At 45.0% G+C, this 16,720-nt stretch overlaps 1 protein-coding gene across 9 annotated transcripts in view; it reads left to right on the top strand.

Annotated features, from left to right (window-relative positions):
- Positions 1–16,720, top strand: part of GAS2 (growth arrest specific 2) — a 97,112-nt gene that overhangs the window by 17,763 nt on the left and 62,629 nt on the right. Inside the window, exon 1 of one of the 9 annotated variants that reach the window (XM_085880632.1) lies at positions 4,482–4,728. The exons of the other annotated variants lie outside the window; for them this stretch is intronic. The gene's annotated coding sequence lies outside the window, so the exon portion shown is untranslated. Of the gene's footprint in view, positions 1–4,481; positions 4,729–16,720 lie in introns of those variants that run through there. 9 annotated transcript variants of the gene reach the window in all.

Here is a 16,720-nt window from a genome sequence, read left to right as displayed (position 1 = left end):
GGACTGGCCCAGGATTGCAGAGCCAAGTAGGCACCGAGGCTCCCGAGGAAGAACGACGAGAATAGTTCAGAAGTCTTTCATGAAGGGTAGCATTGGTTGCTGTCGACAACAGTGAACGAATTGAGTGGAGAGCATCAGGCAGAACAGTCTGCCAGCATTTGATGGGTCGATTACGGGATTTTAGAGCCGTTGTGATTGCCTTCCAAATGGTACCATTGAACCTCTCCACTTGGCCATTCCCTTGAGGATTATAGCTAGTAGTTCTGCTACCAGCGATCCCCCTACTGGCAAGGAAGTCTTGTAATTCCTTGCTCATGAAGGAGGGTCCCCGGTCCGAATGAATGTAAGCCGGCATTCCGAAAATAGCGAACAGCTGACAGAGGCACTTGATAACCGTGGAAGTGGTCATGTCGGCACAAGGAAATACAAAAGGAAACCGTGAATATTCGTCCACAATGTTAAGAAAATACTGATTCTTATCTGTACTCGGAAGAGGCCCCTTGAAATCTATATTGAGACGCTCAAATGGCTGAGTAGCTTTTATGAGTCGAGTCTTATCTGGTTGGTGAAACTTGGGCTTGCATTCTGCGCATATTCTACAAGATCCAACAACCTGCCGGACATCCTCCACAGAGTATGGCATATTCTTAGATTTCACAAAATGGTATAAGCGGGTAACCCCTGGGTGGCACAAGGCTTCGTGGAGGTTAAACAGTGAATGTCGATCGTGGCATACCATCCCACAATAAGACCTGGAGAATGTATCAGAGGGAATGTTTTCTCGACCAGGACGATACACAATGTCAAAATCATAGCAAGATAATTCCATCCTCCAACGCATGAACTTATCATTCTTTATCTTATTTTTATGCTGCTTATCAAACGTATAGCTCACTGATCGTTGATCTGTCTTTATAGTAAAATGTCTGCCTGTCAAATACTGTCTCCAGTGGCGAACTGTTTCAATAATAGCCTGGGCCTCCTACTCAATAGAAGCATGACGACATTCGGGTCCCTGAAGGGTTCGGGAAAAGAAGGCTACCGGACGTCTTGCCTGGGTGAGGACTGCAGCAATTGCTACATCTGAAGCATCGGTCTCAACTTCGAAGGGTACGGATTCGTCAATTGCCCTCACCACTGAACCTTCAATGTCTTGCTTAAGTTGATGGAAAGCCGCTTCTGCTTCCCTTGTCATGGGAAATGTAGTAGTGGCACACAGTGGGCGGATCTTGCTTGAGTAGTCATATATCCACTGTGAATAATAGGCAAAGAAGCCAAGGATGCGTCGGAGCGATTTCATGTCCCGAGGCACAGGCAAGTCCTGCAAGGGTCGGAGTCGGAGCGATTTCATGTCCCGAGGCACAGGCAAGTCCTGCAAGGGTCGGAGTCGTTCCGGATCCGGGCGCATTTCCCCTCCTTCCACCACATATCCGAGAATACTGAGCCTGTTAGTTGAAAAGATGCATTTGTCTTCATTGTAAGTTTTATATTCTTTCTCTTAGCAGCCTCAAGAAATTTCGTGAGATTAGCATCATGCTCTTCCTGAGTCATGCCGCAAATAGTAATGTTGTCTAAGTAAGCAAATGTTCCAACCAGTTCTTCTTCTTGGATTAATGAATCCACGATACGTTGGAAGCAAGCCACTCCGTTGGTGACGCCAAAGGGAACCCGAGCAAACTGATAAAGGCGTCCACAGGCCTCAAACGCGGTGTATGGCTTATCTTCATTTCTGATGGGGATTTGATGATACGCACTACGGAGGTCAATCGTACTAAAAACACTGTATTGAGCAATCTTGTTAACAGTGTCATCTATACGAGGCAGAGGATACCCATCAAGAAGTGTAAATTTGTTGATAGTTTCTGAATAGTCCACGGCTAAGTGTTTCTTGTGAGTTTCGTTCTTAACGACAACAACCTGTGCACGCCAAGAGGAGTTACTGGGCTCTATAATACCTTCCTTCAACATCCTTTGAATTTCCTTTTCAATGAATTTACGATCATCGGGAGAGTACCGGCGTGATCGAGCAGCAACAGGATAACAATCAGCTGTCAAGTTGGCAAACAGTTCTGGAGGGTCAACACACAGTGTACTGAGTCCACAGATAACAAGAGGAGGCAAACTACCTCCATATGTCAGTGTAACACTATCATGCAGTCCCTGAAAATCCTGGCCCAAAACTATATCTGAACACAGCTGAGGGAGTATGGACAGACGCACATCTTGGAAGCACCGACCGTTTACTTTGATATTGACTTGACAGAACCCTGATGTATGAGCGGTGAAGGAAGTGGATGCCATGGAAACATTGCCTTGGGTGTGATGTACACTTAAGGAATGGCACTTAACGAGGTCGGGATGGATAAAACTTTCTGAACTACCACTATCCATAAGGCCATCCAATTCCACTCCATTGAGCGTGACCCTCACAACCGCCTTTGATAACACCCCTGGGGCAGCGGCAGAAGACACAGCCGCTAGCGTTGCCTGATCAGAAGAAGTTGCACAAGCACCAGTAGCTACTGATGAAGTACTACGGCACACCTTAGCAAAATGACCCTTTTTCTGGCACTTATGACACACAGCCTCTTGTGCCGGACATTTTACACGTGGGTGTTTTAAAAAACCACAAAAAAAACATTTAACACCCGTCGCAGCCATTACAGTTGTGGGTTCCACTTCACCGGTATTCTGATTGGATGAGGCAGCACCCAATGAACGGGAGGGCTGAATAACACAATAAGATTCTGAATTTCTTTGGGCTGAATCTAGAGATCTCGCCTGATCAAACATGGTAGCTAAATCTAAAGTCTTATTCTCTAATAAACGTTGTCTGATCAGTGGTGACTGCAGGCCGCTAATGAAGGCATCCCTGATGGATTCTTCGCAATGTTGAGTTGCTGTTACAGCCCCAAAGTTACACTCTTTACTTAACGTTTTCAGAGTCAGAAGGTATTCATCTAAGGACTCTCCGACCTGCTGGCGGCGAGTTGCAAGACTATGGCGTGCAAACACTTCATTAGTGGGCTTTACGTACTGTGACTGTAAAGTACGGATAGCCTCATCATAAATGGTACACTCTGATATAGTTTCGTATAGTCTTGGTGAGACAAAATTTGAAAGCAGACTCATCTTATCCAGATTATCCTGTGGTAGAGCTCCCAGGAAGTTTTCGAACGTCTTCAACCAGTGTTTCCATTTTTGTGCCGCCATGGGTGAACTGGGATCCGAATCCAGCCTCTCTGGTCTCAGCAAACGCTCCATTCCAGTGTAGGCCTCGGCGCTCTTCTGGTCCAATCCAACCGGGTAAGTTTTGTGAGAATAAATTATTGTTGTAGTAATCAACAATAGACCTTTTCGATCGGCTTTATTCTCACAAAACCCATACGCATATCTACAACAACATAAATATACATAGGGTAAGAATAACAAAATACAATAACTTGTACACATAATACTGAAGGCAAATATCACATACGCATCACATAATAACGAAGTTAAACTCCATACTCTAATCCCAATTACATTCCTCAGAGTACATTATTCCTAATATAGTATATAACATACCATTACTGTTCCAGCATGACTTTCCACGGAGTACGTGGTATACGTGTCAACACCAGCCATTGACCTTCATATACAGTGCTGCCACATCCGCCCAATTACCGTTGCCGCCAATTACAGTATGGCACTTTATTATCACACACATCTTCTGGTAGGCCCTCGATAATCTTAACCAGCAACGTGAAAATTTTAATGTTTTAATGTTAATCAGTTGATGTGATGTGCACTTGAGTGAAGAAATCCAGAGTGCAATAAGCAGCAACGAAGAGACCAACCTAAATCTGAATCTCATCTTGTGAGATGCATTTATATAATTTTCTGAGACGTAAACCTGGAGCTGAACTATTTCCTTCACATGGGACTCAGAAGTGGCTTCCTGATGACATGCTGTACATCATGGTCTGCTCACGGTTTATGAAGCAATCCTCAAATTCTCAGGCAGCATCTCTCATATATTCCACCATGTCATATGTAGTGCCCTCTTCAACTGTTGTGAGCATTCTGTCATCTTGATCAGCTTTCCAGATGAACGAGGAAGCATCAGCTAATTCATCAAAGCTTTCGCTCTTGAAACCTGCAGCATTTTGGCACGATGGGCAGTCATTCATCCAGCACTCCCTTGTTGGTTGTTTGCAAAAAAAAAAATGTTTCTGGGACGTTGTGAGAATTAACAGGGAAGTCTGGACATGCTTTGTGTAGTATGCTAATTGTGTGAATTATGTTTTCATGGGATTTACAACGACGCACAGGCTTGCTCCTCGGCACGACATGTTTCAGCGCAGCAGCTCAGCATATTTGGTGTTCCTAATTTTGATGTCAGGACACACCTCATGGAAAAAAATGCAAATGTTTCCGTAAAGGATGTCAGGTGTGGCGTTTGAACTTTCCGTTTACCTTTCTCTTTCCTTGGATCGGCATGACATCCTTCGGGCGAGGAGCTTGCCGACTAATGTCCCACTCGGAGAAGTCTTGGACCACCTTCACCCTATCTTTACTGATTCTGAGGTTACGTTTCTGGGCTGAGTGGAAGTTGATTTGATCTTGCTCCAAATAGTTCTTACAAAAACCTTTTTCTCAACGAGGGGTTTGAGGAAGCGCAACGTTCATCATTCGACGGGCTCATGCTATGTAGCTTTGGCATGGGCATGGGCACTGTTGAAAAAGGTAGCTTTCTCCTTCAAAGCATCTTCTCTTTCTTTCTACAGTTGTTGCCATTTTGCCACATGCTGCATGGTAGGTCATTGCCTTTCTTTCTCTCATTGTTACCTCCGCCACCAAAGGTGAAAGAGGTTATGTTTTCACCCCCTTTCTGTCTGTTTGTTTGTGTACAGGATATCTCAAAAAGTTACAGCCGGATCCGGATGAAATTTTGTGGACAGTTTGGGTGTGCGACAAGGACGAACTGATTAGATTTTGGTGATGATCCGGATCCGGATCCGACTACTAGAATTTTTAAAGTGATTCTTCACCATTGAGAGATTGGGCTCAACAACGATATCCATCCATCCATGCATCCATCCATCCATGGGACCATACTCTGTGCAGAGCGTTGGTGCGGCTTAAGCAGGCTCCTTGGCTATTGGGTACAATCCTGGATGGGTCGTCACTCCGACACAGGATACCACCAAGCTGGCACTCGTTTTTGTCGACCTCGGAAGGATGACAGACAGAGTCAACACCACCTGGTATTAATTCAACAGCCAAGGGGGATTTGAACTCAGGATCTTCGGATCCCAAGTCCACCACCCTAACCATTAAGCCAACGCCAGGCATAAAAACGATATATATAGCACAATATTTCAAAAATTTATTGGGCCCGATGTGTTCTCGTGGATCAGGCATTACGGGGCGGAGGTAGAGTGCCCTTCTCGTTTTCTCATCGAATTTGGCAATTCACATTGATGTTCCTTTTGCTTGGTATGGTATTTTCTGGCACCAACATTTTGCTGCTTGTATTCTTCCTACTAACCAGCATCTGCCAGCATCAGTTGGTGCTCGTGTCTGACAGGATGGCCGCCTAGAGGTATGTATGCTTGCCTCTAAGCTGTCGAGCTTGGACTTGAATCCCGACCCAGGTATAGATCATTTATTTGGCGTCTACCTCTCCAGGTGAAGTTCTAATCACTTAAAAAAAAAATGAGTATCCGGATCCAGATCTTCACCAAAATCTAAGCAAGTCGTCCTTGTCACACACCCAACCTGTTCACCAAATTTTGTCACAACCTTTTGATATAAATTATCGTGCTCACACACCAACAGACAGGGTTAAAAATATAACCTCCGTCCACCTTCATTCATGGAACGCACAGTCTCGCCTCGCATGCTCAGTCTGCACAACAATACCATCGTTAACTGAACATCCCACGATTCTGGCCACTGTTATTATCGTCCATATACCCGTATCATCCGTGCACTCTTATTCTGTCACATATATTCGCCATTGTCCTAGTTTTATTGATTGATTGATTATTAGGATATTTGAAGACAACTTGTTGTGCATATTAAGGCAAAATTGCATCAATGACTATGAAACTGGAGGTCACACGTCAAGTCTGAGAACACAGTTTTGAAAGATAATAAGATGAGGACCATTTTGGCCCCTGTTTCAAGTCTCTACGATTGTCCGTTCAAAAGTAATGGCTACAAATGTTTTTATCCCCCGCCGCGTGGCGGAAGGGGGGTATTGTTATCACCCGGGTCGTCCGTCCGGCTGGCTGGGCGTCAACATTTATAGCTATGAGTGCGATAACTCATAAACTGTTCGCCATATCGATTTGAAATTTGGGTCACGCATGTACCACCTGAAAAGGAAGAACCCTATTGATTTTGGGCGTGGCCGGATCCAAGATGGCCGACTGGGGCGGCCATCTTGAAAAAATGTTTTTTGTAATAAATGGGAAAACTGCTTATCTGATTTCAATTATTTTTGGTTACTACGTTCCTCACCCCTGGGGAACTTTTTCGAGATGATGACCAAATGGTGTCTTGTTTCCAATTCACCTCCCTCATTATCTGGAATATGTATGACCTTTTTCAATGGTGGGGGATTCCCCATCTCTGATGGTATATTTCACATTTGCGATGTCAGTGACCTTGACCTTTGACCTATTGATCCCAAAACAACTGGAAGCGTGCTTTATAATTGCAAGCAGTTATGTCCGAGGCCAAAGCTGTCCAACTTTGATGCAATCCTGCTTTTATCGGAGGCATAACGATTTAAAGTTTCACATCGACTCGTTCAGTGGTTTGAGAGAATAAGATTTTAATTTTTTTTCAAGGTTTTCGTTTAATCCATGAAGGCTGCCAAACCATTTGACCAATGACGTTTTTGTTATCATTTTGTATCCCCATGGTTAGTTCATGATATACTTAAAGTTTCAGATCCATTAGTTCAGCGGTTTGAGTTTTTTTTTAAAGGTTTTAGCTTAAATCCAAAGTCTGCCAGACCATGTGTCCTGCGACATTTAAATTTTAATTTTCAAACTATTTTCCCCATGTCGAGTCGATCATATGTGTGAAGTTTCGCATCGATCTGCTAAGCAGTTCTGGGGATGAAGGTTTTTTTTTTTTTTTTGTTGCTTTTTTATTTTCAATCCAATATGGCCACCAGACCACGTGATCAAAAATGCCATCAATTTAATTCTTCACTCGCATCAGGTTGTAGATCAGATTATATGAAGTTTCAGATTTTTTTTGAATAAGGATTTTGATTCGACCAATTATGGCTGGAATACTACTTCACCGATGATGTCATTAATATTGCCCTATATACCCAAATGGGGAGTTTATGACCTATTCTAAGTTGCAATTTTTTTGTGTTGAGCTGTTTTGGAGAAGGTGTCCATTTTAATAACATTAAATCTCATATGGCTGCCAATACCATGTGACCTATCATGAAAATATTCTCCATGGGGAGTCCCTCCTTCATTTAAAGTTTCGCATCGATCGGACGAGCGGTTGCACAGAAAATAATAAATAACGGAAATATAGACACACACACACACACACACACACACACGGTGCCAGATTCCATCCCTTTTGGGGTGGTACAAAAAGTCATTTTTGGCAACTTGAGTTGAACAGTCTCGAGCACCAACTTTCAGATCTGTTTGTGTACTTTATTGAGCCGGGGTTATGAATGAAATTAGTTTTGTGTGAAAGCATATGTAACATACAATGCTTTTCCATCTATGTTACTGATTTGAAAATTGAGTGGGGAAAAAACGGTTCCAAATTAGCACTCAAGGAACACAATATTTGTTTATTTTTTTTGGTGCCAGAAGTTTTGTAAATGAATGTGTCCAAACAATACTGAGCTTCATCCTGGTGGAGGAGTTGCTCTCTTCATCAAAGACTCTATTCTTCACTCTCCGTGCACTGCCCTCACTCCGCCATATCCCCAGGAATACCTCTGGCTACGGCTTTTCCTCCACTCCCACCTCATGTTTATATGTGTACTGTACCGTCCACCTAACGGTGATGACTCCATCTACACCTCACTATCCGAAAACATGGACCAATTTCTATCTTCTCATCCAAACTCTCTCTTCCTCACAGGTGGTGACTTAAATTGTCATCATGCCATTTGGCCAGGTGTAGGTGCTTCTCTCACCTGTCATGGCACCTCAGCAAAAGCTTTCTGCGACTCATTGGGAGTGACTCAATCGGTCAATTTCCCAACCCGGATCTCAACCAATGGTACTCCATCTCTTCTGGATCTAATTTTGACAAATTTCCCTGAAAATATCTGCTGTTCTTCCTCCTCTCCAATCGGTTCTTCTGATCATGTGCTTGTCAAAGTGGACATCTCTGGCTATTATCAGAGAACCACCTCAGCACCGTCGAGTCTGGCATTTCACTCAAGCCGACTGGCAGGATCTCCAAGCAGCCCGCAAACTTATAGACTGGTCTCCTTTTGCTACTTTCTCCAACATCAACTCATCCTGGGAATTCTTTCAAAGAAACTTGCTCTCACTCGTGCACAGATTTATCCCCTCTCATCTTCAGGTGTCCTACCCTTCCTCCCGCCCTTGGTTTACTGACGGTTGTGGTGAGGCAGTTGTCCTGAAACAACTTGCCTTTGCCTCATGGAAAGCAAACCCAACCGAGGGCAATCTCAGTTCCTTCCATAAAGCTCGGAGCAAGTGTGTATCTACCCTCAGGAGAGCCAGAAAACAACATCTTTCTCATTTCAAGTCTGAACTCTCAAACCTCTCTTCCTCCTCCAAATCCTGGTGGCGTCTAATCAAATCTGTTTCTGGTGTATGTTCCCCCTCCATCCCCTCACTTACCTCAAATGGCCGCACTGCTGACACCACACGTGAAAAGGCTGAATGCCTAAACTCGGTGTTTGCATCGAAATCTTGTGTCCGAAACCCATCACTTTCTCTACCCACCTTCCCCAGTCGCACCCAACTGTCCCTGGACTCTGTGTCCTTTTCTTCTGACAAAGTGGAGAGTTTCCTGTCAAACCTCGACTCAGATTCTGCAACCGGTCCAGACGGCATCAGCCCACCTGTCCTAAAAACCTGCTCCTCTGCTGATTTCCAAGTAGATGGTAGCCGACCTTGAGCAAATGTGAGGGTGAGCAAGAGCAAACATTACCACCCTGCATAAAAAAGGTGCTAAAACAGATCCCTGCAACAACAGACCAATCGGCCTTCTCCCAATCATCAGCAAGGTTATGGCATCCATCATCGCTTCAGACATTAAATCCTTCCTCTTCTCAAATGGCTTGATTTCCGATCATCAATTTGGTTTCAGACCAGGTCACTCTATCCTGGATATGCTGCTTCTGCTCTCCCAACAATGGATGGAGAGACTCAATGCCGGACATGAAATCAGAGCCATATCCCCCGACATATCACGTGCTTTTGACACGGTCTGGCACCCTGCCCTGCTCACCAAACTCTCTTCCATCTCCATCTGGTATGCAAGGCCATCTCCACTCATGGCTCACACACTTCCTCTCCTGTCGCAGTCAACGTGTGGCCCTAAATGGAGTTCTTTCATCCCCCCTTCCTGTCCAGGCTGGAGTTCCTCAAGGTAGCGTTCTGGGCCCTGTTCTTTTTCTGGTTTTCATCAATGATCTCTCCGGCTCTCTGGAAAATCCTCTTTATCTCTTTGCTGATGACTCCCCCTCCTCTGCTGTACCATCAGTCATCCCTCAGACCGGCAAGCAGCAGCTTCTTCACTCACTGCTGATCTGGATAAAATCACAAACTGGTCCAACACGTCGAACATGTCTTTCAATGCTGACAAATCTCACACTCTCACGATGTCTCTCCGAAAGGACCGTTTGGAACCCCCCCCCCCCTCCATCCACTTTCTCAACAATCCTCTGGAAGGAGTCCTTTCTTTCAAGCTTCTGGGTCTCACTATCTGCCATGACCTTTCATGGGAAAACCACATTTCCAACCTGCTCTCCAAAGCCAGTCGCCGACTGGGAATCCTCCGTCATGCAAAGTCTTTCCTCAGCCCACCTGAGCTCCTGACCACATACAAAGCCTTTGTCCGCAGCCTGATGGAGAACTGCTCTCCCCTCTGGGCTGGTGCTCTTGCCTCCCACCTTTCTCGACTTCACGCTGTGGAAACCAAGGCATTTCGGATCATTGGCATCTCCCGCAGTGAGGCTGAGTCTTTGGGCCTCTCTCTGACAAAATCACGAATCACTGCTCACCTTCACTCTTTCATTCCTCTTTTTTCCCGCCTTCGGAATATACTCTCTCACTCTGTTCAATCCCATTTTTCCCTCCAGGTCTTCAAAACAGTTGTTCACCACCACCTCTTATCGTCCCCCATCCAAATCCTCGATCTTTTCTGCCCCCACTCATCCACCGCAAACCCACCTCCTTCAAACTGCCTGCTTTCCTTCCTGAAAGTCCCTGTCATGTCCATCTTGTATTCCCCATGTTCCCCACCCCAACCCTCTCCCTTCCATTGATCTCCTAATGTCTCTGTTCCCCACTGTTTTGTCCTTCCCTCCCCTCTTGTCTCATGCCCTCCTTGATGTGCGTTGTATGTTAGCTCTCATACGAGCCTCGACAAGGTATACTAAAAAAAAAAAAAAAATACAAGCACTTGGACTTTGCTTCGGTCAGTTTCCTGATTATTTCACGTGAATTTTCATCCCAAGATAATATTTGATGTTTGATCAGGTTTACCTTGTGGTGTGTGTCCCTCTGGAGCTGAACCTTCTACGTACCAAAAGTTCACAGTGTAAATCGGCTGGCAGAATAATTTGGAGCTGGCTCACTCTTATTTGGGCTTCATGGTCTGGGTTTGATTCCTGGCTCGACTATAAAAATCTTATGTTGGTGCTTTGCGTGCAGGGCGTTTCATCAATGAGTGTACCCCATGTTGGTTGGTGAGTTTAGCCAGGTGTCCCTTTTGCATAATTCGCCGGTGGATGTAAAAGATCATCGGATGATGCCTTTCAAGAAGAGTTAAGCCGAAATGTTTTCCGAATGGTCCATGTTTTCCGAAAACATGGACCATCTTCTATCTTCTCATCCAAACTCTCTCTTCCTCTTATGTGGCGACTTCAATTGTCATCACGCCAGTTGGCTAGGTGTGGGTACCTCTCTCACCTGCCATGGGACATCAGCAAAAGCTTTCTGTGACTCATTGGGACTGACTCAATCGGTCAACTTCCCGACCCGGATCTCAACCAATGGTACTCCATCTCTTCTGGATCTGATTTTGACAAATTTCCCTGACAATATCTGCTGCTCTTCCTTCGCTCCAATTGGTTCTTCTGACCACGTCCTTATTAAAGTGGACATCTCTCTGGCTGTTATCAGAGAACCACCTCACCGCCGTCGAGTCTGGCATTTCACTCAAGCCGACTGGCAGGGTCTCCGAGCAGCCATCAAACTTACAGACTGGTCTCCTATCACTACTTTCTCAAACATCAACTCATCCTGGGAATTCTTTCAAAGAAACTTGCTCTCCCTCATGCACAGATTTATCCCCTCTCGTGTTCAGTTGTCTTACCCTTCCTCCCGCCCTTGGTTTACTGAAGCTTGTGGCGAGGCAGTTGTCCTGAAACAACTTGCCTTTGCCTCATGGAAAGCAAACCCAACTGAGGAGCAATCTCAGTTCTTTCCACAAAGCTCGGAACAAGTGTGTATCTACCCTCAGGAGAGCCAGAAAACAACATCTTTCTCATCTCAAGTCTGAACTCTCAAACCTCTCTCCCTCCTCAAAATCCTGGTGGCGTTTAATCAAATCTGTTTCTGGTGTATGTTCCCCCTCCATCCCCTCCCTTACCTCAAATGGCCGCACTGCTGATTCCACACGTGATAAAGCTGAATGTCTAAACTCGGTGTTTGCAGCTAAATCTTGTGTCCCAAACCCATCACTATCTCTACCCACTTTACCCAGTCGCACCCAACTGTCCCTGGACTCTGTATCCTTTTCTCCTGACAAGGTGGAGAGCTTGCTTTCAAACCTCGAGTCAGATTCTGCAACCGGTCCAGGACGGCATCAGCCTACACGTGTCCTCAAAGCCTGCTCTTCTGCTCTTGCTCACCCTCTCTCTGTTCTATTCACCCTCTCATTTTCCCAAGGTCATCTGCCATCTGCTTGGAAATCTGCTAACATCACTGCCCTGCATAAAAAAGGTGCAAAAACAGATCCCTGTAACTATAGACCAATCAGCCTTCTCCCAATCATCAGCAAGGTTATGGAATCCATCATCGCTTCAGACATGAAATCCTTCCTCTTCTCCAATGGCTTGATTTCCAATCATCAATTTGGTTTTAGACCAGGTCACTCTACCCTAGATATGCTGCTACTGCTCTCCCATCAATGGATGGAGGTCCTCCAATGCCAGACAGGAAATCCGAGCCGTATCCCTGGACATATCACGTGCTTTTGACACAGTCTGGCACCCTGCCCTACTCACCAAACTCTCTGCCCATGGTATTCAAGGCCATCTCCACTCATGGCTCGCAGACTTCCTCTCCTGTCGCAGTCAACGTGTGGCCCTAAATGGAGTTCTTTCATCCCCTCTTCCTGTGCAGGCTGGAGTTCCTCAAGGTAGCGTTCTGGGCCCTGTTCTTTTTCTGGTTTTCATCAATGATCTCTCGGACTCTCTGGAAAATCCTCTATTTCTCTTTGCCGATGACTCAACCCTCTGCCGTACCATCTGTCATCCCTCAGACCGGCAAGCAGCAGCTTCTTCGCTCACTGCAGATCTGGATAAAATCACAAACTGGTCCAACACGTGGAACATGTCTTTCAATCCAGACAAATCTCACACTCTCACTATGTCTCTTCGAAAGGACCGTTTACAAAAACCCCCCATCCACTTTCTCAACAATCCTCTGGAAGAAGTCTTTTCTTTCAAGCTTCTGGGTCTCACTATCTGCCATGACCTTTCCTGGGAAAGTCACATTTCCAACCTTGCCTCAAAAGCCAGTCGCCGAATGGGAATCCTCCGTCGTGCAAAGTCCTTCCTCGGCCCTCTTGAGCTCCTGACCACTTACAAAGCTTTTGTCCGTAGCCTGATGGAGTACTGCTCTCCCCTCTGGGCTGGTGCTCCTGCCTCCCACCTTTCTCGACTTCACGCTGTCGAAACCAGGGCCTTTAAGATCATTGGCATCTCCCGCAATGAAGCTGAGTCTTTGGGCCTCTCACTCAATCACCGCAGGTTGGTCGGTGGTCTTTCTGTCTTCTACCGACTCCTCTCCAGCCTTGCCCCCCCTGCTCTCTCTGCGATTTGTCCCAACCACATTTCCACAGGGCGCTCAAGGTCCACCAACAACCCCCTTCTGGTAAAACTACCAAAATCACGAATCACTGCTCATCTTCACTCTTTCATTCCTCTTTTTTCCCGCCTTTGGAATAAACTTCCTCACTCTATTCTTTCCCATTCTTCCCTTCAGGCTTTCAAAACAGCTGTTCACCACCACCTCTTATCTTCCCCCATCCAAATCCTCGATCTTTTCTACCCGCGATAATCCACCCAAGCCCACTTCCTTCAATTCTCCTGCTTTCCTTCCTGAAAGTCCCTTTAATGTCCATCTTCCCCTCGCCATGTTCCCCGTCCCATCCCCATCCCTCTCCCTTCCACAGTTCACCTGTGTCTGTTCCCCAATGTTTTGTCCCTTCCACTCCCGCCCCTCTTGTCTCATGCCTCCTTGCTGTGAGTTGTGTGTTAGCTCTCATACGAGCCTCGACCAAGGTATACAAAAAAAAAAAAAAAAAAAAAAAAAAAAAAGCGATTGTGCCGACACATTCCCGGTGGAAAAACACTTAATTTTTTTTTTTTTTTTTTTTTAAAGATCTCTGCCTTGCCTGCCAGGCAGCTGTACTTATTAGTTGGTGGTGCCTATGTTTTTGAATATCTGCTTTCCTTGTGTGTACACAACAGTGGGACACTGCATCAGTTGTTTGACTGCCACAAATTTTATGACGCTACCAGCAACCCCAACGTCACAGTCAGATTTGACTCGATACCTGTTGTAGATAAACAATAAACCACAGAGGTAGTCATGTGGAGCATCTTTCTTGCTTGCACATCTCATTGATGTGCAGAAACTTGGCAACATTTCAGAGCAACAACTCTGTCTCTGTCTCTGTCTCTGTCTCTGTCTCTGTCTCTCTCTCTGTGTCTCTGTCCTTTTTTTTTTTGTCCACATGAAGGATACGAGAGAGGGATTCCATTAAAAGAAATCTCATTTGGCTCTGTTAATTGGGAACTAAACCATAACTGTTTCAATAACTTCACATTCTGTGCACACTTGATGCAAACCTTTAATATTCGGTTTGTATATTGTTGATGTTGGTTGGTTGTGTTTTGTACAGGCGAGACAAGGCAGCCAACCATACTCTGATTGTAAATATTTCTGTTGACTTTTGGTTTTGTTGAGTTCATGTTGAGTACAGTCCATTAAATTTGCTGTTGTACCAAGTTAAGGTGGTGCTTCGAGAAATTTTCAATTAATATTGTTATTGAATGTAGTAAATGGGTATCACTGTCACAATACATAATGTTCTTTGTTTTTTTTTCTAAATTTGCAACTCCATAAATGGCAAGATGTGATGTCATCGTGACTCTATTGTTTTCTGGAGAAAACCCAACATGTATTTTTAGCCTGATAGCATTGGGATTCTCAAGCATTTAGCTACTTGTGAATGTCTGTCTGCAGCTGAAGAGTAACCAAATTTAATTTAAAATTTTGACTCGTCAAAGTAGCCACCTTTTGCAGATATAACAGCCGAACATACTCGTGGGATTCTTTCCATAATGGAAATCAAATGTTGCTCGGAAAGTTCTTCCCAACACTGTTGCAGAAGTTCCCACAAATGTGCTGCACTTGTAGGTTGCTTTGCTTTTACCCTTCTATTCAGTTCATCCCAAACCAGCTCGATCGGGTTCAAGTCTGGAGACCGTGCTGGCCATTCCATGATTTGAAGCCTACCGTCTTGTTCTTTTCTTCCAAGGTAGTTCTGGCATAGCCTGATGGTATGTCTTGTGTCGTTATCTTGCTGTTGGATGAACCCCTGACCAACTCGGCGTAGACCAGAGGGTATTGCATTATGCTGTAAAATGCTGTGGTAGCCCTTTTGGTTCAGGGGGCCAGTCACTCTGTGCAAGTCGCCGACTCTGGATCCAGAAAAAGAGCCGCAGATCATCACGCTTCCTCCTCCATGTTTGACAGTTGGTGTCACACACTGAGGAACCATCCTTTCCCCTTCCCGACGGCATACAAGACCCCCGCGTGATGAACTGAAGATTTCAAATTTTGATTCATCGGTCCATAAGACCTTCTTCCAGTTTTCAGTCGTCCACTGACACTGCTTCATGGCCCAGGCAAGCCTCTTTTTCTTATTTTGCCATCTTAAGGCCCAGTCACACCTTGACGTTTTAGCCAGCTTCTGCCGATGTTTGAAAAAATTGTCTAAAACGCTAGCACACGTCGAATACGTTATGGGTAAGTTTTGGAAACATTGAGAGCACGCTGAAAAACACTGCCATACGTCGTAGTACGCTGGCTTTCATCGTTGTACTTTGCGGTTGTCCTCAAATTTTCCATGCTTGAAATTTTACGACTTATGCCAGCATATGACACACGTTCCGCATAATGTTGGCCATAAGTTGTAGGCACGTTATGCGATCGTTGACACACGTTCACACACGTTACTTGTAAGGTACTCATAAGTCGAAACACGTCAAGGTAATGGTTAGTGTCTGTTCCAGACTCCCTGGTTTTTTTTTGGTTTTTTTTTTTCTTCGGTATGACAGTGATGTTGACACTTCGATTTCTAGTGCGGTTATGATTTAAATCATTGAGCGGAAGCCTATGAATTATATTATAGTATAACCGCACTAGAAATCGAAGTCTCAACATCACCGTCATACCGAAGAAAAAAAATAATAACCAGGGAGTCTGGAACACTGACGCTAACCATTACCTCGACGTGTTTCGACTTATGTGTAACTTACAAGTAACTTTTGTCGACGTGTGTCAATGATCGCATATCGTGCGTACAACTTATTCCCATCGCATGCGGAACGTGTGAGGCATACGGCAAGTACGTCGTAAAATGTTTAACACGTTTAAAATTTAAAGACTTACTACGACGTATGATAGCGTACTTTAGCGTTCTATTCACGTATACCAAACTTACCCATACCGTATTCGACGTGCGCCAGCGTTTTAAACGCATTTTTCAGAGGTCGGCATACGCTGGCAAGATCGCCAAGGTGTGACTGTGATGTTGACACTTCCATTTCTGCGGCGGTTATGATTTGAATCATTGTGCGGCATCCTTTTAATAGGCAACGCCACGTGATCGTCGGCGATACGTGCAGCGCGCTATGCATAAGTTAGACTATCGTTGGGCATAGGTTGTGAACGCTGACAACACGCTCAGCATTCGTTGGTATAAGTTATCTATAAGACAACAAAACGTTCTGTGTCTGTTACTCATATGTTATCCATACGACCAATTCGTTATGAATATGTCCGATTCTTTAAAAAAATAACATCAAAAGTTCAGCGTAAGCCAGCGTTTTACATACATTTTGATACGTTGCCATTGCTGGCTAAAACGTCAAGGTGTGACTGGGCCTTTAGCCATGGCTTTCTTACTGCCACTCGACCTGTCAAACCTGCAGCTTGAAGTCTTCTCTTCACAGTTGAAA

The sequence above is a fragment of the Eptatretus burgeri genome, chromosome 5 (genome assembly GCF_056783735.1).
Source record: "Eptatretus burgeri isolate ZD-2024b chromosome 5, Ebu_testis_v1, whole genome shotgun sequence".
Classification (NCBI taxonomy): domain Eukaryota; kingdom Metazoa; phylum Chordata; class Myxini; order Myxiniformes; family Myxinidae; genus Eptatretus; species Eptatretus burgeri.
The sequence above is the reverse complement of the archived record's forward strand: the minus strand, read 5'-3'. Positions and strand labels throughout refer to the sequence as shown.